Source organism: Rhinatrema bivittatum, chromosome 3 (genome assembly GCF_901001135.1).
Source record: "Rhinatrema bivittatum chromosome 3, aRhiBiv1.1, whole genome shotgun sequence".
Lineage (NCBI taxonomy): Eukaryota > Metazoa > Chordata > Amphibia > Gymnophiona > Rhinatrematidae > Rhinatrema > Rhinatrema bivittatum.
In genome coordinates this window covers 173276574-173300468 of record NC_042617.1, presented here as the reverse complement: position 1 = coordinate 173300468, position 23895 = coordinate 173276574, and the positions used below count along the sequence as shown (strand labels likewise).

At 41.2% G+C, this 23895-nt stretch overlaps 1 protein-coding gene across 1 annotated transcript in view; it reads right to left on the bottom strand.

Moving 5' to 3' along the window:
- SMYD3 (SET and MYND domain containing 3) overlaps window positions 1–23895 on the bottom strand; it is a 1539893-nt gene that overhangs the window by 1301249 nt on the left and 214749 nt on the right. The window lies entirely within an intron of this gene.

The following is a 23895-nucleotide window of genomic DNA, read 5'->3' as shown; positions in this document are numbered from 1 at the left end:
GATCACTCCATGTCCCCCAAACCAAAACCACTCACTACCTAACTTTCAGAGACCGAGCCTTTTCCACAGCCGGCCCTTCATTATGGAACTCTATCCCTCCGGAGCTGAGACAAGAACCATGCCTACCGACTTTTAGAAAAAGGCTTAAGACTTGGCTATTTAAACAAGCCTTCCCAGACCCGATCTAAATGATAGTAATTTTACAAGAGACAGCAAACTATACAATAGATTTCATATCATAATGTAAATAATGTAAATATTTTAATCCCTACCGTTCGGCTCTCTTATTCTAATTTCTCTTCCCAGTTTTAAGACCCTGTTGTAATGTAACTTTTGTTCTCCTTGCACTTGTTTTTCGTTTCTTGTTCTCACCCCTTGTTTTATGTAAACCGGCATGATGTGGTTTCTAATCATGAATGCCGGTATAGAAAAACGCTAAATAAATAAATAAATAAATAAATAAATAAATTTGTTTGAAGAAAGCCCCTTGCAGGGAATCCACTATTTCTCTATTATTGTTAGATTCTGCAGAAGGGGTACTCCAGTCTACATCCAGCATATTAAAGTCTCCAATGATCACCACTTCTCCCTTCTTTCCCATCTTTTGGATGTCTTCAACCAGATCTCTGTCATGCTCTTCCTTTTGATTTGGAGGCCTGTAAACCACTCCAATATAAATGGATGCCCCATCATCCTTTTTTAGGTCGGCCCATAGTGCTTCTTCATTGCCCCATCTTTCTTGCAGCTCAGATGCTTGGATATTGTTTCTGACATAAAGAGCCACTCCTTCCCTTTCCTATCCTCTCTGTCCTTCCTTAACAAGTTATAGCCCAGTATTCCCGTATCCCAATCATGTGATTCTGTGAGCCACGTCTCCGTGACAGCAACAACGTCTAAGTCTGCCTCCACCATTAGGGCTTGCAGATCTGGGATTTTATTGCACAAACTACGAGCATTTCTGCTCATAGCTTTCCAGCTTTTCTCGTTCAGGTTACTGCTTTTCCTGGACTCCTTTTGTGACTTTAGCTAAGTTTTGTTATCCACTTCACCCGTCATGAGCTTTTTCCTTTGGTTACTGATCTGGAATTTCTGTATGCACTGGGTTTCTTCTTTCTTTTCAGATAACACTTCAATCTTTTTTTCAAGAACTTCTTCAGTATTTAATACAGAGAAGGCTTTTTGTACTTTTTGCACTTGATATAGTGTGTCTCTGCATCACATGTCTAATTCTACCAGAGCCCACTGTAATCCTGTTGTTTTTTTGAGTTCCTTAATGCCCTGTGTGAGTGGGGGGGTAGATTTGTGGTCTAGAATGATAGCTGCATTCTAGATGAGTAGAAAAGTTTCCTAAGCGGATCTGAGTTTGTTGGGAAGAATAGAACAAAATCTTTCCAGTTTTCTGTTTTGTTCTGACACAGAAAGGTCAATTGCTGGAAGATCCCATAGAATGAACAGTATGTTGGCTTTTGCTTATTGAAGAGACCATTCATATGGATGAAAAACTCTGCTGAGATGATCTGAGGTGATCTGCTAACATGTTGGAGATCTCTGAAAGGTAAATTCTGCAGGACAGCCTGATGTTTGAATAACCATTCCCATATCGTTTGCTTCATAGCAAAGTCAATGAGTCTGTGCCTTCCTACTTGTTCACATAGAACATGGCTACTTGGTTGACTTTTTGAATGAGAATGCTCTTCCCTAGGCAGAGATGGGTGAAAGTTGCTAGAGTATATCTGACCACTTGCGTTCTAGGGCATTAATTTGAAATTGTTTCTCTATGAATGACCATGCTCCTAGAGTTTGAAAATCCCTCCAACCCTTTGTGGAGGTATCAGTCACCAATGTTCCTTGGAGAGAAAGTAGAAGTAGTAGTGCTCCTTCCTCAAGGATGAAGGAGTCTAGCCACCAGCTTAGTTCCTGCTTCAAATCTTGTAAAAATTTCTACTATGGTTGTCAGTGGTTGAGTTAGTTGGTTCCAGTTGGCCTTGAGGCCCCACTGTAGGATTCGTATATGTAGATGGGTTAGTGAAACTATGAATTGCTACCGCCATATGCCTAGAATCCTGGACATCAAATGATCTGTGTTCAGCAGTCTGTATGCAAGGGACATGAAAGTGTTCTTATGATACAAGAAAAGGAAAGCTCTCTCTTGCAGAGAACCTATTAATACTCCAATTAATTTAATTGCCTGGAAAGGAATTAAAGTTAATTTCTCAAAAATCTCCAGAAACCTAATGACTGTAGGAGTTGAATTGAGTTTTGTAGGGAGGTTAGTTCACCTTCCCAAGTGCTCACCATCATATGCCAGCCATTGAAATAAGGAAAGACTCGGATTCCCCGTTATTGCAGATGCACAGCTGTGCAGCTACTTTAGCCAGGCACTTGATGAAAACCCTTGGTGCCACTGACAGATTGAAGGGGAGTACTCTGTAATGATAGTGAGAACAGTACACCACAAGGCACAGAAAATACCAGTGGGAGGGACAGATGGGCATATGAGCATAAGTGTCCTTTAGATCCAGAGCACAAATCTACCCCACCGCTGGATGAAGGGAAGAATTATATGGAGAGAATTCATTATGAATTTTTCCAAGAATATATGCTTGTTCAGGCTTCTTAAAACCAGAATGGGTCTCAATCCTCCAGTTTTCTTGGGAATGGGAAAGTAGAGAGAATAGAACACCTGGCCCTGGTGGTGGGGCAGGACAGGTTCTATGGCCCTCCAATTGAGAAGCAACTATCTCCAGGTGGCATTCCATTGAATATGGATCCAAATTGAAGAATGAGCAATGAGGAAGCATGGGAAGCCTGGAGAAATACAAACTGTATCCAGATTCCACAATCTTGAGAACCCAGTGATCCTTGATGATCTTGCACTACTCTTCCTGGTAGTGCTGGTTTCTCCTCCCTACCAGAGAGGACTGATGCTGGGTTTGTAAAGTGGTCATAAACTTGGTCCAGGTTTAGGATGAACCTGTTGCATTGATTCTGGTTGTTCAGCATGAGCTGGAAGTGGATGCTGCTGTGGAAGGCAGGACCCAGTAACAATGGAATTGCTGGAGAGGGCATGTCTGGAAATACAGCCTTTTAAGAATGTAGTAAGTGCACCTCGCAGACAACTGGTGCTCCAATCCTGTGGAGAGGGACTGGACTGCCACATGTTATTCCTTTATTTGAGCCACTGTTTCTCCAGGCTTTTGTCTGAAGAAGTGATCATGTAGTCAAGGAATGTCTGCCATCTTCTCATGAAAATCATCATGCAAGCTATTGGCTCTTACCCAAGCCATGCAGCAGGCTCCAATGGAGGCTGATGAAATGCATGCTGTAGTATCAAATGCTTCATAAATGGACTGAATAAGATGGTGTATATATTCTTCAGTATCTAAGATTAACTGAGGGTATGAGGATCTGCCTTTACTAGGCAGAAGGAAAGATTTCAGTTTTTTATTCAATCATGTAAGTTTGAACCATGCAGAATTGGTGAGCAGAAACATATGCATTAAGCATGGAGCTCTGGAATACCATTTTACTGAGATTGTTCAGTAGTCTGGGATCTTCCCCTGGTGGTGTATTTGAGAATATTTTCTTTACTTTTTTAAGCACTAATTCTACTGCAACTGATTGATGAGGTAGGAGCACTATTCCATGTTCTTGTTTTCAATTCTTACATGATAACATGGATTAGAATGACTGCTGGCTCTGCCGGTGATTCCAAAATTTGGAGAAGGCCGAAGACATTTGCACGAGGATCCTTGTCCGTACAAACATTAACTCAAAGTCCTTTCCCAACTTGTCCAGAAATCATGGAATGAGAGGCCTTCTGGTGGAGACTCGTGTTCTGGAGGCTCTGGTAGGGGGTAGGAAGGTATTTCTGTTGAACCTCTTTAGAACCTAGAGGTAAAGGAACACTAATCCAGGACTCCAATGATGAAGAATGTGACTGAAGAGGGGTCCTTGGTCACCTCAGAGGGGTATTCCGATGGAGATGGAAAGTTTTATTGTACCTCTCTGTCCAATTTAACTTATGACAATATTCTTTGTAGTTATATTTTATGAAACTAATTTTGGCTATGTTTGTAACAACAAAGGTTAGTAGGAGCAAAAATCAAGGTCTCCTAATTAGACAAAATGTATGCTCCTTTCTTAACAGTAGCAAATTGTGCTGTGCTTGTAAATAATTAGAATCTAGGTCATGCTGATATACTAATTAATCATGACCTGAGACATATTTGCTATGTAATGCTGACTTTTTTGTATAAAAAACAGTAAATAAGTCTTGCTAGATGTAATGGATTTCAGGATGCCCACTGAGAACTGGTTCAAAGTCTGGCCTTCTTCTAATATTTCAAGTAAAATAAAATGGCAGCATTGCACTGGAATGGAATAGATTCATCTTCATATTTTTGTGGAGTAAATAAGAGGAAAAAAATTAAATCTCCACAATATGTCCTCTGATAGGTTGGACTCTGCTGCAATGGAGAGACATGGACTAGAACCACCATGTAGGGGTTCTGATGCAGTATCCCTATGCACTGGGGATACTGGGACTCCTTCTCAAGGTAGTAAGTCTGATATTCTGGAAAGGAGAGGTTGGAAGTTTCATTTCTTATCCTTAGCTGCTAGAGAAGTAAAGACATCCTTCACCAACTTCTCCCCTTGGTCTAAGAGCTGACTTGCCCTCTGACCTGGTGTGAGTGGTGGAACATTCTCTTATGTTATCAAAATGGAATCTTGCACATCTTCTGGGCTCTGAATAATTTGTATTGGGGGATGATTTGATATTAAAGTTACCAGAGAACAAATGTGGTCTGAGGTATCCAGATGTAATTCTTGTGCCAGTAACTTTGTTGATGAAAGTGCATTGGTAATTGGTAAGGGCAAGTGAAGCATATACTCCCTTCTGCTCCTGACACAATTCAGCATTCAGCTGCGTTGGAAGCACGACTGCATGATGTGTAGATGCAGTAGCCTGTTCTGATAGTCCAATTGCCAATGATGTCAAGGCTTGATGCCTTTCATACTTCAGGACTCAAGGCATCAAAAGTGTTGAAGTGCATTGAGGATGCCCATGTGCCATACGCTAGAGAATGTTGCATTGACGGTGCCAATACTTCATCGTTTTGGCGCCAGCTGCACTGGCAGCTCTGCTGAGTGTCACTTCCTTTTCTTTGACACATTTCACGACTTTTATATTTACTCGATCCCAGAGATTCATCTTGCTCTGCCAAAGAGGAAGATATTTTGAGGAGCTCCTGCTCAACTCCATTCCCAGGAAGATCAGGCTGCACTTTGGGAAGAGGATCAACTCCATCTTCTAAGACACTTGCATGATTCCTCTGTTTTCCAGGCCTTAAATTTCTGGGAATGCAGGGAATCCAGCTACTTGGGTAACAGCTGGCCTGTTCATGGTTCAATCCAAGGCAGCAGTAATGAACCTTATGTCTGTCAGTAATGACATTTTTCTACTGCATATAGTCTTAAAAGCCACTCACTATGGGGCAGATTTTAAAAAAGTAAACATGCACGTACTTTTGTTCACGCAACCGGCGCAAACAAAAGTACACCTGATTTTAAAAGATACGCATGTAGCCGCACGTATCTTTTAAAATCTGGGGTCGGCGCGTGCAAGGCTGGGCAAAATCAGCAGCCTGCATGTGCCGAGCCGCGCAGCCTGCCTCCGTTCCCTCCAAAGCCACTCCGAAATCAGAGCGGCCTCAGAGGGAACTTTTTTTTTTGTCCCCCCCACCTTTCCCTCCCTTCACCTATCTAACCCACCCCCCAGCCTTAACTAAATCCCCCTCCCCTATCTTATTTCGTTGAGTTATGACTGCCTCTGGCAGGCATAACTTTCGCGTATCGCCAGCTCCCTGCCCCGGCACAGACCACTGTGCTGGAGCACTCGGCCCCGCCCCTGGATCGCCATCACACCTCTGGACACGCCCTGAACGCCGCGCCACCCCCGACACGCCCATCAAGCAAAGTCTCGAGACTTACGCGCATCCCGGGGCTTTGAGCGCGCCGGCGGCCTATGCAAAATAGGCGCGCCGGCGCACAGGGTTTTAAAATCTACCCCATGGGCTTTTTCTTGCCAGACATCCTGAAGAAGAAAAATCTTTTTTTTGTTGTTTTAGTTCCACTGAAAAGAGCTGATTGGGGATTGTTGAATTTTAGAGAAATTTGAATTAAAAATAGAGATAGGGTAAGTGTCCATGTTGATGCTTGGATAAAAAAAGACAGGGGGTTCAAAAGACAACGTACACACAGGAATTTCCATACATGCTCAGTAGAGCAAAAGCTCTACGAGCTTAGTGAGAAGGGTCTGTTTGGTGCTGCCAGATGAAGTCACCCATGTCATTTCTAATTCAGCTCTGCTTGTCGACAGGTAATTTTTCTCCAATGACAATAGGGGCAGCACTAAATAACTCAAATGATCTATTTGCAATCATAAAAAGGCAGCTGGTAAAATAGAATTAAGATGGACTGATGTCTCTTTTGTATCAGATACTCATTTTTTTCTGAGAAACTTGATAAGGGTCAGGGTCTGGAACAGGGAACAAACAGCAAGCACAATTCACAAAAAGATTTAATTAAAGAAACATGTATTAAACATAACAAGTTCCTGTCTTAAAAAATGTAGAAGAAACAAAAATATGCAAGAATGCTTCCTTACCAAGCAAGGAATGAGATCCAACACAGCCCTTACAGATGCAGCCCAGTGAACTAGGGATTCATTGTGTAACTAGAGACTCTGCTGACTAAAGGTTTAAACATCTGTGCTATCAACAGTGGGTGTCCTTTTGGGCCAATGAGACTTTGCTAGATATGCCTGACCCCCTAACACCTTGAAGATAGAATCAATACTGCTTCCCTAGCTCTTCAAAGTCAGAATGACTCTCCCTGGAGAGCACCAGCCTGCAGCCTCCATAGCCAGCAGCTCAAAACCTGCTAGTCCTGACAATAAGTTGAAAGATTGAAAACTAAAAGGTTATTGAGACTTTTGCCCATATCATTCCTCCCCAATCTTGCAATGAAGAAGGTTGAAGATACTTACCTGTAGTTTTATCACATTTAGGGTGCTATCTTTGCTGGATCTGAACAGTAATGCACTATTAGACCCAGGTTGGGAAAACTGTTATCTAATTGTATCACTGAATTTCTGTTGAGGATTGGGCATGGTTCTCTAGATGAAGGAGTTGTTCCCTCTTGCCTATGCTATTCAGTACTAATTCCTATGCGGAAGAAACCAGCTCTAAACACTTTTGTTTATGTTAGCTATAGGCCCTCTGTTGTGGGGTTTAGTCTGACGTAGTTTGATAAGGCCTGAGGTTCGATAGGTCAGGCCAGATCGGGGTTGAATGATTCATTGGCTTGGGTTTTTCTGGACTTTCTGGCCATTTTATTGACCTAGGGGTCTTTTTAGGCCTCTTCTGGAGTCTGCTTATATGTTTCCTGGTTTGGTTCTGAATTTTGTTTATTACATATCAGATGCGTTATATATCTTAACTTTTGTACACCATTTTGGGCAATCCCTACTTTGGGGGAGGAGAATGTGATTTAGAAGTATTTTAAATAAATGTCATCTATAACAAAGGGAAAAAAGGGCAAGATTCATCAACAGGCATGGCTTTGTCAGTAGAAAAAAATCCCTAATTCCCTTTTATATTTTTGATATGTGGCTCTTGCTTTGTTTTCAAAACCAATAAGACAAAGACAACAAGACAGACAAGCCAAACCTGGAATCCCAATAAGAGGCTACATTAAAATAATAAAAATATTGTGAATGTGTTAACCAAACTTCACATTGCAGCTTTACAGATCTTCTCAATACATCCATACCTTAGATCGTTACTGATGTCACCAGAGTCCCGACATCAAGAAATGCAATCTGCTACCACATTAGCAAAATATATATTGTTACAGCGTGAACTAAACAAAAAAACTGGGTGCACTTTCTATGGGCTTGGCTCCATGCCAGATAGAAGGCAACTGCTCTTTTGCACACCAGTGAGTAGTAATTCACTTTTAAGTGAGTCTTAGAAAATAAATGTTGGAAGGAAACAAGTTTGCTTAGCTATAAACAGGGCTCTCTGTAGACAACAAGATGAATTAACTATTATATATTGGTGACATCAGATAGTAGTGAGACAGACTTTACTGAGCATGTGTGGAAGTCCTTGATGCCTTGTAAGCCCCTCAGTCTCTTCCAGAACTTGAGCTTCAGTGAGGTAGTCAACTCTTCAAGAAGGTGGGTGGATATTAAATATGACTTATGGTTTATTCATCCTGCTGTCTATGGAGAATCCTGTTAACAGGTAAGCAGGCTTACTTTCTCTATCAATAAGAAGGCATGAATTAGCCATAATGCATGGGGATTCCTAAAGCTAAGGGTTGCACAGCAGAAGCGCTTACTTAAAAATATCCCAGCCGCACTAGATGGAGAATGGACTGAACAGGCTATGCAGAACTGCTTGCCCAAAGTTACTCTGTTTGGGACATGCTGACCAAATGGTATTGAGACATGAGGGAACTGATGACAAATTGGCAGCTTTGCTGATGGAAACTGGACATGAGGGAACTGATGACCAAGCAGCAGCTTTGCAGATGGAAGTGACTCTCAGAAGAACCACTGAAGCTGCCATGGCTTTCACTTAATGAGCCTTGACAGTGTTTGTAATCTGTAAGCTAACTAGCTTATAACATTGCACAATACAATCTACTAGCCAATTGGACAGATTTCATCTAGCAACTACCGTTCCCAACCTATTGGGATCAAAGGACACAAAGAATTGAGGTTGATTCTTCATTAGGTAATATTCCAGAGCTCTTTTACACATTAATCAAGCACAATAGCTTGATTAATGTGGAATGCAGTCATCACTATCAGAAGAAACTTGGAGTGAGTTTGTAGAACTACCCTATTATGAAAAAAACTGAAAGAATAGTGAATATGAAACCAGATCCCATAGCTCACTTACTCTTCATGCCAAAGTGATGGCCATGGGAAACACTTTCTAGGCAAGAAACTTCAAGCCCACCAATTCGAGAAGTTTGAAAGGAGGTTTCATGAGTTGAGCTAAGAGTACATTGAGGTCTCAAGACACTGGAGGTTTAATGACTGAAGGTTTGGAATGCCAGAGTCCTTTTATGAATTTTGATACCAAGAGGCAGAGAGTGATCAGAGCCCATTCCACTTGCTGGTGATTTGCTGCAATGGCACAGAGATGAACTCTGACTGAAGAGGTGCTGAAGACAAGAGGCAGAATAGATACTGAAGCAAGTCACTCAGACCACAAGAGAAGAGGATCCAACCTGTGAGTTCAATACTAAGTTGAGAACCTCTTCCATTTGATACCATAGGATCCGCTGTTTGAAGGTTTCTTGGCAGAAATTAGAACATCTTCCACCTCTTTGGGAAGGAGTAAGGAGGAAATTACTGTGCGCTCAATATCCACACCATGATGGCAGATTCAAATGGCAGAGCCTGCCTTCCTCCTGTGTGATGAAAGTCAGAGATGTTCCCAATGGAACAGGACACTGAACTGACAGCCATACAAGATATCAATACCACAATTGTCATGATAGGGCTGATGCTATAAGGATTATCCTCGCTTTGTCCCTAAGGACCTCCTGGCCAGTCCTAGCAATTAGAAGAATCAGATTGTATGCATAGAAAAGACTGATGCTCCAAGCTAGCACAAAAGCTTCAGAAGCTGATATGTAGTTGCTTGGCTGCACAGAGCAAAACCACTCAATCTTTTTGCTGAGGTAAATCAGTCATTCTGGAAAGCCATCAATCAACCTAACAAGTCATCCATGATTCCTTGATCTACAGACCACTTGAGCCACATAGAGTTCTCACATCTGCATGTTCCAATACCTTAATTTTGTGGATTCCCAGAAGGTAGGTCACCTGGAGATAGCACTGTGATATCCTGCCCTCAACCAGATGCAGCAGGCCTCCTGGTAGAGGCCATAAAAATCCGTACCTCCCTGCTTATGCAGAACATGGTCACTTTCTTCCCTGCAATGAAATCCCACCTTTAGAAATTGGGGATTCATCCACCACTGAGAGGATGCTCTTATCCAAGGGATCACTGAGATTTAGTGGAATAAAGTCTGACAGAGCTGATCCCATTGGCTTCAAATGCCCAAGTGAAACCCCAACATGTGCAGACAATTCAGAAGAACCACATGCACCACAGTAGCCATGTGTCTGAGGAGGACAAGGACTGACATGGACAAAGCTCAGTCCTTTTGGAGGAGATACCTTACCAAGCCCATCAACAATGAGGTTCTTTTGATGGAGTGAAACATTTTTTCCTGATGTATATCCAGGCTCCAATGAACTATATTATTTGAGCCAGCACCAGATTTAACTTGGCAAAGTTGAACAGGAAATCCAGGGACCGAAGGAACCATATGGTCTTCTCAAGGGACTCTAGATTTCTTGACAGGTATGAACCCGTCATCAACCAATTGCCCAGGTATTGGAGCATTCAGATTTTCATCAATGAAATTCTAACACCACTACCACAAGGCATTTTGTTAACACCCTGGGGGCCACAGAGAGGCCCAAAGGGGAGCTCCTTGATTTGGTAATGTGCGTCCTTCACCACAAACCTGAGGAACTTCTGACGGATGGGATGAATATGGATAAGCGCCTCTCAGATCCAGAACATACATCCAGTACCTCGATTGATTCATCTTGGGAGTGTTCATCTTGAAACTCTCCCACACCAACAGTTTTCTGTCTCTGCAAGTCTTAGACTCCCCCTCCCCCTGATTCCTTGGGAATCATAAAATACTGAAATAGAAATACCAACGATACTTGAAGGAAAACAACTTTACTAAGTATAGAATAATCCCAAATGCAATAACAGCAATAGTGCCCTGTTTCAAATTGGCAAAAGAGATATTTAAACAGATTGTATTAAAGCATTAATGTACTTTTGTGGTCTCTGGCATAGAAAACCCAAATTTTAAATACAAGTCCAAAACATTTTTTTTAAAATCACAAAATGGAAAATTAAATGTTGGAGCACCTTTTAGCACTTTTTTTGTTGTTTTAATGGAGGTTAACAGTTTTCTATTAATAATGAAAACTGACTTAAAAAATGTAATTGTTATACAAATAATCTGTGCTTCCCTCTGAAAATATATTGTTTTAGACTCACACTTCTGTATTCTTTGCCTTTGTTTTGATGCTGGTTGACAGCCATTTAGGTAGCTGAAAGCAATTCAGTGCATGCCGGGGAGAGGGCGTCAAACCCAGCTGGACACTGCTTCACCCATTTCCTGTTCCTTCAGTTTTACTCTTTGAGGGGGGGGGGGGGATATCGCACATTAACTGATTACTACAATCATTTTGGATCCTTATCAAGATAGGATACATGTACTTAGGGATTCCTAAGACTATTGATTTTTCGATTCTTCATCTTTCCTACTGTACTTGATTTTTTAAAGATAATTATTCTAGTAGGGAGTTTAGTTTACAGATGTATTAGACATCAGAATAGTAAAGGTTTTGATCATGAAATTGTATTACTCTCTACCTTTTTATTTTATTTACATTTTATTTTATTAAAAATATTCTGGTCTTAGGCTGGTTTATTCACTGTTTTCTATGATTGATTTACCATTATTTATAGTATTATTTTATGGTATATTATATTATTTATTTTTGTTTTATTTCTTTTCATTTTATCAATGTAAACCATTTTGATCAATTATATATTGTTAAAGACAGTATAGAAAAGCCTTAAATAAATAAATAAATAAATAAATAAATAATTTGCTGTGATTTCTCTATCTCTCAGGCTGTTTCCTGATGTGGGAACTCTATGTGGCTCTTTTCTCCTCACTCCTTATAACTCCATCATAATCTGTCCTCAATAGCACTTTTCTCTTTCTACTCATCTGTTATTGCTTCTTGATTAGAGGATAAGTTTATTCTAATCATTCAGTCTCCATTCCCAATTGGATAAAAGCTATTGACAGACTTTTTTTGTCTGCTGACTGGCTCCCACACTGTCTTGACTTTGCATATATTTATTGACAAGGCTGTCTCACAGTGCACAGCTAAAATGACTGTAAATAGGAAAATGCTGATTTTCAGAAGTCTAGAACAGTTAACTTTTGGATATTTAAAACTAAGGGGAAAAGAACATATCCTATACAGATAGATTTTTTTTTGTAAGGTTGGAGCCTCCATAACAACTCCATCAGCAAAAGAACAAATACCCGCATTTGATCCTTCTAAGGAGCAGCACCTGCCCTGTGGAACTCACTCCCAGAAAAGCTTTGCCAAATATTCTCACTTTGGGAAGCAAACGAAAGCCTGGCTCTTTTGTCAGGCCTTTACTGCCAAACCCACAACTTCCCTGAACTCAGAGAGCTGCTTAATTGCCTATGAAAAGTTGCCTGGCAATCAGTGCCTTGAAGAGGCTGCTACAACCTATTGTTTTGCTGAGGTGTTATTTATTGTGAATTTAGTATATGCAGAAATGCTGCTCAGACTTACGGGCTGATTCAGTAAAAGTCGCAGGAGTGTGCACGCGATTCAGGGGGGAAGAACATGCAAATTAGGGCCCGCGGTAAAAAGAGGCGCTAGGGACACTAGCGCATCCCTAGCGCCTCCTTTTTGACATGAGCGGCAGCTGTCAGCGGGTTTGACAGCTGACGCTCAATTTTTCCAGCGTCGGTTCTCGAGCCCGCTGACAGCCACTAGTTCGGAAAACGGATGCTGGCTAAATTGAGCATCCGTCTTCTGACCCGTGGGCTGATTTAAAAAATTTTTTTTAAATTTTGGGGCCACTGACTTAATATCGCTATGATATTAAGTCGGAGGATGTACAGAAAAGCAGTTTTTTCTGCTTTTCTGTACACTTTCTCGGTGCTGGCAGAAATTAATGCCAGCCTTTGGGCAGGCGCTAATTTCTGAAAGTAAAATGTGCGGCTTGGCTACACGTTTTACTTTCTGTATCGCGCAGGAATAACTAATAGGGCCATCAACATGTATTTGCATATTGCGGGCGCTATTAGTTTGGGGTGGGGGGGTTGGACACGCGTTTTCGACACGCTATTATCCCTTACTGGAAACTAGGCCATAGGTACTAAAGGGCAGGGAAGCTTTAAAATATGTTAGATGGCATCACAATATGCTTTGATCTCACTGAAATTTCAACTTCTCTTTCTCTTCTTTAGAGAAAGCTATTTGTGTGGCATGTGCTATATTTTAACCTTTATAATCAGGGATCTACAGGCATTAAACCATCTTTAAAAATGCTGAGCTGCATCAAAATGTACTCTGACCTCCCTGAGATTCCAACCAAACTGAACTAAATTTACTTTTTTTCCCTATAAGAAACTAAGGTAAAACAAAAAAAAGCAATTCTAAACGTAGTGGGCACTGGAAGGAAATGGAAAGTGTGAGCCAGGGGCATAGGATGCTCTATTAACTGTGATAGAAATTTTAATAAAGTATTGTGCTTGTATACTGCAAATACTAACGCTTGGGCATACAAACTTCAGCTATGCATTCAGGCTGAAAAGACAACTGCAAAATGGCAGTTCTGCTACCTACACAAGATGGACGCCAAACTGACTATACGCTGTCTGAAAAGTGCTAACATTGGATAAAAGAAGCAAGATTAGAATTTCTGCATGAACAATGGTGGAAAAATACAGAATTTTGTCTCTATGAATGTGTGGTACCAATGCATCAGGGATATTTTGAGCTTACAACCTAAGCCTGAAGTCCAGAGGGCATGTATGCTGGTCGTGAAAGAACCAAGGGACTATGGACGCTCTCTGCATGAAAGTCAGTTTTATCTCGGAGATGTCAGCTCCACAGAATGTGGTTTGGCCAGTCATCAACCCCTATGGGTAGATTTTAAAAGGGCCGCACGTGTGCCCATACACGCACACATCTTGTTGCATGCAAAGATATGCGCTATTTTATCAAGTATACACATAGAGGTAGATCTTAAATAACTACGCGCGCGTGTACGTTTCTTCGCGCAACCGGCTCGAACAAAGGTACGCCGGATTTTATAAGATACGCGCGTAGCTGCGCGTATCTTATAAAATCCGGGGTCGGTGCGCGCAAGGCTGCGCAAAATTGGCAGCCTGCGCGCGCCGAGCCGTGCAGCCTGCCTCGGAGAGAACTTTCCTTCCACGTCCCCCTACCTTCCCCTCCCTTCCCCTATCTACCCCACCCCCCAGCCCTACCTAAATCCCCCCCCTACCTTTGTTGCGCGTGCTGCCTCGGCATCCCCCGGCACAGGCCACAGTGCCAGGGGACTCGGGAGCGCCCTCCCGGCCCGCCCCCGAACCGTCGCCATGCCCCTGGACACCAGACATGCTCCCAGACACGCCCCCTCCCGCCCCTTTTACCGAAGTCCCAGGACGCGCGCGCCGGCGGCCTATGCAGAATAGGCGCGCCGGCACACGAGTGCCCTGCGAGCAGGGCTTTTAAAATCTAGCCCACAGGTTTTTAAATACTCTTCAAGTGCTAGCAGAGACTGCAGTGTACAAATCAGCTCCTCGTTAGAATTTTCATTGCTTATAAGGTCTAAAATTCTTTAATGATGTCAAATTTACAATGAACACCTCAATGTTTCTGTAACACCACCCCCCCAAATCCCAACCCACCTTCTGAAAACTCACCCCCAAATCAAAGTGCCCCCCCTTACAATGGAGCATATACACCCAAATTTTAAAAGCCCTGCGCACGTAAAATTCAGGGGCTATGAGCGTGGCCAGGCCCTGCGTGCACCACACGCATTTTCGAAAGGGCTCGGCCATGTGCATAACCGCTATTACGCACAGAAGTGATGGGCCAGCTAAAAGGGGCTGATCGGGGGGTGTAGTCTGTGCTGGGACAGCACCATTAGACACTGTCCTGGGGAAGCATGTGCCAGTAGCCAGCCAGTGCACGGAACTTTACTTCATCTATTTAGATGAAGTAAGTTGTGAAATAAAAGGAAAAAAAAGAAAAATAGTAGGGAAAGGGGTTTAGGGTCGGGGAAAAAGGAGGCAGAATAGGAAGGGGTATAGGGAACTGGAAATCAGCCGATCATATCACCACACGTATTTTTCTAAAATTCTCCTTCCCCCCCCCCTCCCCCCAGCGCACAAATGCCACCCACCTACACAGGCACGCGCGAACATTAAAATCCAGTGTGCGTGGGAACCGTATTTTATAACATGCGCGCCAACAAACGCATGTTATAAAATTGTTGCAGACGCTTTAAAATCGACCCCATAATGAGTGTCAGGCTGAGCCCTATAAAGAGAGTCTCTCTCTCTCACCTACTGAGGAGCTGTAGCAAAGTTATGCCAGTAACATACGCGCGCTGACTGAAGAAAATTAGGGGTTATGAGTGTCAGTGCTGGCCCCGCCTCTGGAATGCCCATGCCCTGCCCCTTATTCGAGTAGCTACCGTGTGGGCCACTTACATGTGTATGTGGCCATTTTTACGCATGCAAAGCTTTTAAAATCTACCTCCTAGTGAGAGTATATTCTGGGACATTGGTTTGCAGGGGTAATCTTTACAAATCTTTCTTGCAGTTTCATATATTTTATGAAAAATCCCACACAGAAGATAACAAGTACAATTATTTTCCCTATTAGCAAAAGCTACTAGAATTTGTGATTGGCTACATCCGTGATTTGATTTGCAATATAATAAATATTAGTTTTGGTGACTTTCTGGTTCCCTATTTTTAACTTTGTTACATCCTATTAGTGCTAATTTCCCCAACTTTTCGCATACTTAACAGCTGCAGTAATAATCTACATGAATTTGTAGACATAAGGGTGAACAAACGTTGTAGATGCTACCTTTTTATTGGACTAACAAAATATATCTGTGACTAGCTTTTGAGGCCTATGCTCCATTCATTAGGACAGTGAAGAAATGGTACAGTAATACTGGATTTACACTGGATTTAAATACAGAATCAGCTAATCAGAAAAAGATGATCTGGTCTATTTAGTCTGCCCATCCACACCAACTGCTCAATTCTACAATCTATCACTCCCTCAGAGATCTCACAGAAACTATGAATTAAGTTGACTGAACAGGTCGATAAATTGAAAAGTGACATAATTAAGCACAGCTTTCAAAAGTTAGTCACAGATGTTTTAAGTTAATCCAACAAACAGGTATTACCTACAGCTTGATTTTTCACCCTTATTTCTAGAAATCTGAATGACATGATGACTGGTTTAAAAGTTATTGGGCAGGAGAGGGAGAGAGGGAAGCGACGGAAACACAAACACCATGATCTTATTAGGGCAGTTTCTATATAGGAAATGAGGCTAAATGAGTTTCTCTTTAATAAGAAAATTAACGGTTTCATGTAGGATGATCGTTACTCCATGACAAGTAGACTTTGCCCTACGCATTTAAGTCCTGATTATATAGTTCTTTTAAACAGCAGTTTTAATTTCACAGAATATCAGGGATTTATTATTTTGATTATTAATTTGCATGTGATATTCCACCTTTTTCTAGGGTAAGGCGCAAACTGGATTACATAGAAGCAGCACACACTGAGCATATGGGAGATGCATATATACAGATAGACAGGAAGTGAAGTACATTGTTTTCAAACAGAATAAATTACCGTTTTAAAACTGAGTGTTAATGCTAGTTTTTATTAGGGATTAAACACTGGATGGCTGCTTTAATATTTACTGTCATATGAATTGTAAAGTTAACTTATGACAGCTTACATGACAAGCTGACACTGATTACAATGAAGTTGTTATGTATTATTTTGCCATTAACTTCTGCCATATCTGTAAAATAAGTGTGAAAAAAAAAACCTAGTGAGCCTTTAGACAAAATAATCAAGTCTTAGACAATATGTTAAAGTAAAAAGCTAACATTTTAATTAGAGCCCTTCCTTCAACAGAAAGCTGCACAATGAGCAGAACTGTCAAGGGTATTTTAGTATATCAACAGAACAGTTTGCAGTAAAACCAAACATCTTTGGGTCAAGGGTATATTTGGTACCTGAACATGAACATTTACATGTCTCCCCATGAAGGCACCATAACAGTGACTTTGTAATGTCGACGCCAATATAACTAATCTATTCAGAATATATGTGGCCCAGGTCTTAGTAATTGCATCCTTCAAGTTTTCCCAAATTCTCACTTCACCTCTTCCATTGTTATTTATGGGTGAATGTTTGTGTAAAACAGGAAGTAACTTGGTTGTCCCTTCCTTTAAGCAGGTGTGCGGAGATATGATTTCTAGGAGAAGTGAGCCCTTTGTATACGTCTGAGTTTTGAGTGGGGAAAAAGGAATTAAGAGAGGATTGCAGAGGAGTCCTACAGTTGGAATCCGGAGGAACAGGATCCATCCTGGGTTCTGGAAAGATGCCTATGGCCTGCAAGAACCACCAGTTCAGCAATGTCTTTCCCTTATGAATGCTGAAGGGCCAAAGGATTACTCCTAGCTGCACTAACTTTTGCTGGTGAGCTCCAGTTATTGTATCTGAGTTCCCAATACTGTGCTGCTGGGGTCAGTTTCAGCATTTGTCAGCACCATCTGTCATTCTCCCACTGAAACTTGTACTAATAGGCAGGCCTTTGCCAAAGTGGAGTAGCAACCTAGTGGTTAGAGCAGCAGCCTGCGAACCAGGGAAACCAGGATTTCAATCCCACTGTTATACTGTGGCCTTGAGCAAGTCGCTTCACCCTCCATTGCCTTACATACAAACTTAAGCTCTATATATAAAGCATTTTTGCCAGAAATACAAATGGGAAAAAACCTTTAGTAAATAACCCCCTTAGATTGTAAGGGAAATATATCCAGTACCTGAAAGTAGTTGCTTTCAAGTAGCTAACCAGCAATGAAAGGCCCAAATAATGTCCTTAGAAAACAGGACACCTGGTACTTTTTTTCATAAATGGTCTTCAGGAGCTTATGGGGTGTTGTTTTTTTTTTCTTTATTCCAGCAGTACAGCTTGGTTATTATGTACTATAAAAAGAATAGTAGTGTCACTGATTCTTCTAGAAGAGTGGTTTTAGGTCGGGGAAATTATAACCCTTTTAAGCAACACATTAAATTCCTGAAAAAGCATCCTCGAGTTCTTGCTTTTCCTCGGTGTTGTTCATTGTCAGTTAAGTCGAATGTTCCTAAGTTATATATTCTGATAAAGCTAAGGCTTTTAAATGCTTGTTCTGTAAAAAAAAAAAAAAAAAGTGAATAACTATAATTTAATTTTAGAACATGGTTTTGATATTTTCTGTGTAACTCAATCATGGTTGAATGAAGCATATACAGTAATTAGTTATGCCCTTTGGGATATTAATATGTTCATCAACCACAGCATGTTAAGAAAAGTGGCGGCATATTAGCTGTTTTTTAAAAATCAGCTAAACTATAGTAGTTTTCCTTTTGCTTTAAGCAAAGGTTGTGAAGATCTTATTGCCCTTACTTGCCAATTTTCACTATGAGGAGCCACTGACTGACCCTGTTGATGACTTTTTGTCACTTATACCTTTAGATTTATTGCAAGTGGTCACATGTCCTATTCATTTTGCCTTACATTCTATTGACCTGTTTATTTATTCTTAAAGAGAGGTCTGATCAGGATTGAGTTCCATTTCTGTTTCCTGGTCAGATCATGTTCTTACAAATTTCAGAACTGTGTCCCCATCAAGGGAGGGCAAAACAGAAGATATCCTCTTAGAACCTAGAGTTTAACAGGGACTTACTGATGTTAACACTTTGTTTTTTCTAATTATATGTATAGTAATTATATCATTTACAATCAAAGAGATAATGTAATACTAAGTTATTCAATACCACCTAGGAATTAATACACATCATAATCTAAGTATCAAGAGAGAAATAAAGAAATAAAAAGAAAAATCAAGTTACAGCAAGTTGCCCTATAATTCTATTTCTTACTCCCATTTCACTTACATCACAGGTGTTTTATCTGTAAGAAATATCTCTAAATGGGATGGATCTAGGAATTCATAAGAACATGGCATACTGGGTCAGACCAAGGGTCCATCAAGCCCAGCATCCTGTTTCCAACAGTGGCCAATCCAGGCCATAAGAACCTGGCAAATACCAAAAAACTGAAGGGTAGATTTTCAAAGGGTTGAGCGCGTAAGATACGCGGGCAACCCCTGAAAACCTACCCGACTCCCCCTGCGCGCGCCGAGCCTATCTTGCATAGGCTCGGCGGCGCGCAAGCCCTGGGACGAGCATATGTCCCGGGACTTGCAAAAAGGGGTGGGGAGTGGGTGGTCTGGGGGCGGGTAGGCGTGGCCTGAGCCTCGAGGCACAGCGGTCATTTGCCGCTGTGCCCGGGATTGCGGGCCGGCCATTGGCCAGCGCGCGTAACTTCTTCAACAAAGGTAAGGGGGGGTTCTTCGTAGAGCTGGGGGTGGGTTAGGGAGGGGAAAGTGCGGGGGGGAACAGAGGCAGGCTGCGCGGCTCAGCACGCACAAGTTGCACAATTGTGCATCCCCTTGCACGTGCCAACCCTGGATTTTATAACATGTGCGTGGCTGCGCGCATGTTATAAAATCGGGCGTAGATTTGTTCTCGCTGGGTTCTGTGAATAAATCTGCGCCCACACGCAAGTTTTAAAATCTGCCCCTAAGTCTATTCCATGTTACTGTTGCTAGTAATAGCAGTGGCTATTTTCTAAGTCAACTTAATTAATAGCAGGTAATGGACATCTCCAAGAACTTATTCAATCCTTTTTTAAACACAGCTACACTAACTGCACTAACCACATCCTCTGGCAACAAATTCCAGAATTTAATTTGTGCGTTGAGTGAAAAAGAACTTTCTCCGATTAGTTTTAAATGTGCCACATGCTAACTTCATGGAGTGCCCACTAGTCTTTCCATTATCCGAAAGAGTAAATAACAGATTCATATTTACCCGTTCTAGACCTCTCAAGATTTTAAACACCTCTATCATATCCCCCCCTCAGCTGTCTCTTCTCCAAGCTGAAAAGTGGTAACCTCTTCAGTCTTTCCTCATAGGGGAGCTGTTCCATTCCCTTTATCAATTTGGTCGTCCTTCTCTGTACCTTTTCCATCGCAACTATTTATTTTTTTTTTATTTAGCATTTGTTTATATACCGAGGTACAGCTGACATAGCCTTCACTCCAGTTTACATTATAACAAACCAGTTACATTTAAATTCATATCTTTTTTGAGATCTGACGACCAGAATTGGACACAGTATTCAAGGTGCGGTCTCACCATGAAGCGATACAGAGACATTATTACATTTTCCGTTTTATTCACCATTCCCTTTCTAATAATTCCCAACATTCCATTTGCTTTTTTGACTACCTCAGCACACTGAACCAATGATTTCAATGTGTTATCCACTATGACGCCTAGATCTCTTTCTTGGGTGCTAGCTCCTAATATGGAACCTAACATTATGTAACTATAGCATGGGTTATTTTTCCCTATATGCATCACCTTGCACTTATCCACATTAAATTTCATCTGCCATTTCGATGTCCAATTTTTCAGCCTCACAAGCTCTTCCTGCAATTTATCACAATCTGCTTGTGATTTAACTACTCTGAATAATTTTGTATCATCTGCAAATTTGATTCCCTCACTGGTCTTATTTCTTTCCAGATCATTTATAAATATATTGAAAAGTACGGGTCCCAATACAGATCCCTGAGGCACTGCACTGCCCACTCCCTTCCACTGAGAAAATTGTCCATTTCATCCTACTCTGTTTCTTGTCTTTTAGCCAGTTTTTAATCCACAAAAAGACATCACTACCTATCCCATGACTTTTTACTTTTCCTAGAAGCTTCTCATGAAGAACTTTGTCAAACGCCTTCTGAAAATCCAAATACACTACATCTACCGGTTCACCTTTATCTACATGTTTATAAACTCATTCAAAAACGTGAAGCAGATTTGTGAGGCAAGACTTACCTAGGTAAAGCCATGCTGACTTTGTTCCATTAAACCACGTCTTTCTATATGTTCTGTGATTTTGATGTTTAGAACACTTTCCACTATTTTTCCTGGCACTGAAGTCAGGCTAACTGGTCTGTAGTTTCCCGGATCGCCCCTGGAGCCAATATTGGGGTTACATTAGCCACCCTCCTGTCTTCAGGTATAATGGATGATTTTAATGATAGGTTACCAATTTTTACTAATGGGTCTGAAATTTCATTTTTGAGTTCCTTCAGAACCCTGGGGTGTATACCATCCGGTCCAGGCGATTTACTACTCTTCAGTTTGTCAATCAGGCCAACACATCTTCTAGGTTCACCGGGATTTGCTTCAGTCCATTTGAATCATTACCCAGGAAAACATTCTCTGGTAAGGGTACCTCCCCAACATCCTCTTCAGTAAACACCGAAGCAAAGAAATCATTTAATTTTCCACGATGGCCTTATCTTCTCTAAGTGCCCCTTTAACCCCTCGATCATCTAACGGTCCAACTGACTCCCTCACAGGCTTTCTGCTTCGGATATATTTTTTAAAGTTTTTACTGTGAGATTTTGCCTCTATGGCCAACTTCTTTTCAAATTCTCTCTTAGCCTGTCTTATCAATGTCTTACATTTAACTTTCCAACGCATATGCATTATCCTATTTTCTTCGTTGGATCCTTCTTCCAATTTTTGAATGAAGATCTTTTGGCTAAAATAGCTTCTTTCACCTCTCCTTTTAACCATGCCGGTAATCGTTTTGCTTCTTTCCACCTTTCTTAATTTGTTGAATACATCTGGACTGTGCTTCTAGGATGGTATTTTTTTAACAATGACCACGCCTCTTGCACAGCTGTTCCTTTCAGTTTTTTTCTAACTATTTTTCTCATTTTATCAAAGTTTCCCTTTTGAAAGTTTAGCATGAGAGCCATGGATTTGCTTACTGTCCCTTTTCCAGTCATTAATTCAAATTTGATCATATTATGATCACTATTGCCAAACGGCCCCACCACAATTACTTCTCTCACCAAATCCTGTGCTCCACTGAGAATTAGATCTAAAATTGCTCCCTCTCTTGTCGGTTCCTGAACCATTTGCTAGATAAAACTGTCATTTATTCCATCTAGGAACTTTATCTCTCTAGCATGTCACGATGATACATTTACCCAGCCAATACTGGGGTAATTGAAATCTCCCATTATTACCGCACTACCAATTTGGTAGCTTCCCTAATTTCTCTTAGCATTTCACTGTCCGTCTCACCATCTTGACCAGGTGAGAACAGGTGTTCTCACCTGTTCTCACCTGGTTATCAGAGCTCACCTGTTCTCACCTGGTTATCAGAGGACATCAGAGGACAAGAACATCTTGTCCTGTGAGAACAGGTGTTCTCACAGGACAGCAGGATGTTAGTCCTCACGAAACCCGCCCGCCGCCCCGCGGTGTTGGGTTCGTAACATTTTGTTATTTTATTTTTCGGCACTGCCTGTAGCTTTCAAATAAGACTGAAGAGGGACCCCTGCTGGCTGCAAGGTTGGTGCCATGCTGAGCATGCCCAGTAGGGGCCAGTCAAAATTCTGGAAACTTTGACAGAAGTTTTCCGTGATTGGGCTCCATCCTGTGATGTCACCCATATGTGAGGACTAACATCCTGCTGTCCTGTGAGAACACCTGTTACAGGTAAGCAACATTTGCTATATCTGACTATATATTAATTAGTCCCGAGTTTTATGAACTGACACTATTTAGTCAGGAACATATGATATTATTACAGCCCTGAGTATATGATATTTACATATTTGAAATAATCCAGTCCTGAGTACATGTTTTATTATAATCCTGAATATTTGACTAGATATTATTTATTTCTGAGACTAGATATTATTTATTTCTGAGTTAGCCATGTCTCTGGCTCTTCCTCCTCCCAGTTCATGTGCCCCTGTTTTATTGTAACTTTTGTTCACTTGTTCTCTCGTCGCCTATTGTTCATGTTGATGTTAATGTTTTTGCACCATTGTTTCTTGTAAACCGATATGATATGATTGGTATCATGAATGTCGGTATAAAAAAGCCCTAAATAAATAAACAAATAAATAAATAAATAAACAAACAGGTGGACGGTAGTATACTCCTATCACTATAGTCTTCCCCAACACACAAGGGATTTCTACCCATAAAGATTTGATTGTGCATTTAGTCTCATGCAGGATCCTGTTGGACTCTATGCCACCCCAGACATAAAGCGCTACACCACCTCCCAGATGCTCCTCTCTGTCATTGAGATATAATTTGTACCCCTGTATAGCACTGTCCCATTATTTGTCCTCCTTTCACCATGTCTCTGATATGCCAATTAAGTCTGTCATCATTTACTGCTATACATTCTAATTCTCCCTTCTTACTTCTTAGACATCTGGCATTAGCATACAAACATTTCAAAGTTTGTTTTTTGTTTGTATTTTCATTCTGCTTTTTGATAGGGATAAGTTAGAATTTTTTTAGCTCAGGTGAGTTTTTAGTTACAGGCCCTTGGACTACTTTTCTTATTATTGGAACCTCACTGTCAAGATGCCCTAATTCTAATGCATCATTAGTATCCTTTGAAGATACTTCCCTCCGAACCATGCACTGCTGAGCGACTGTCTGCTTTCCCCTTTGTTCTAGTTTGAAAGCTGCTCTATCTCCTTTTTAAAGGTTAGCGCCAGTGGTAAGCCACTATACACTTGCAGGGAAACTTTAGAAAAAAAATGGGCCCCAGTAGAATAGTACACACTAAGAGCTAAAAATAACTTCCTATGTAATTCTGTTTCATGTGACATCTGAAAAGACCTGTAATTTTTGTCCACAAAAATTAAATCCTTTGTATTTAAAATATTGACAAGCTATCTTTACCTCATATCCTCACTCCCAGATGCAGACTGGCCTTGTAATTGA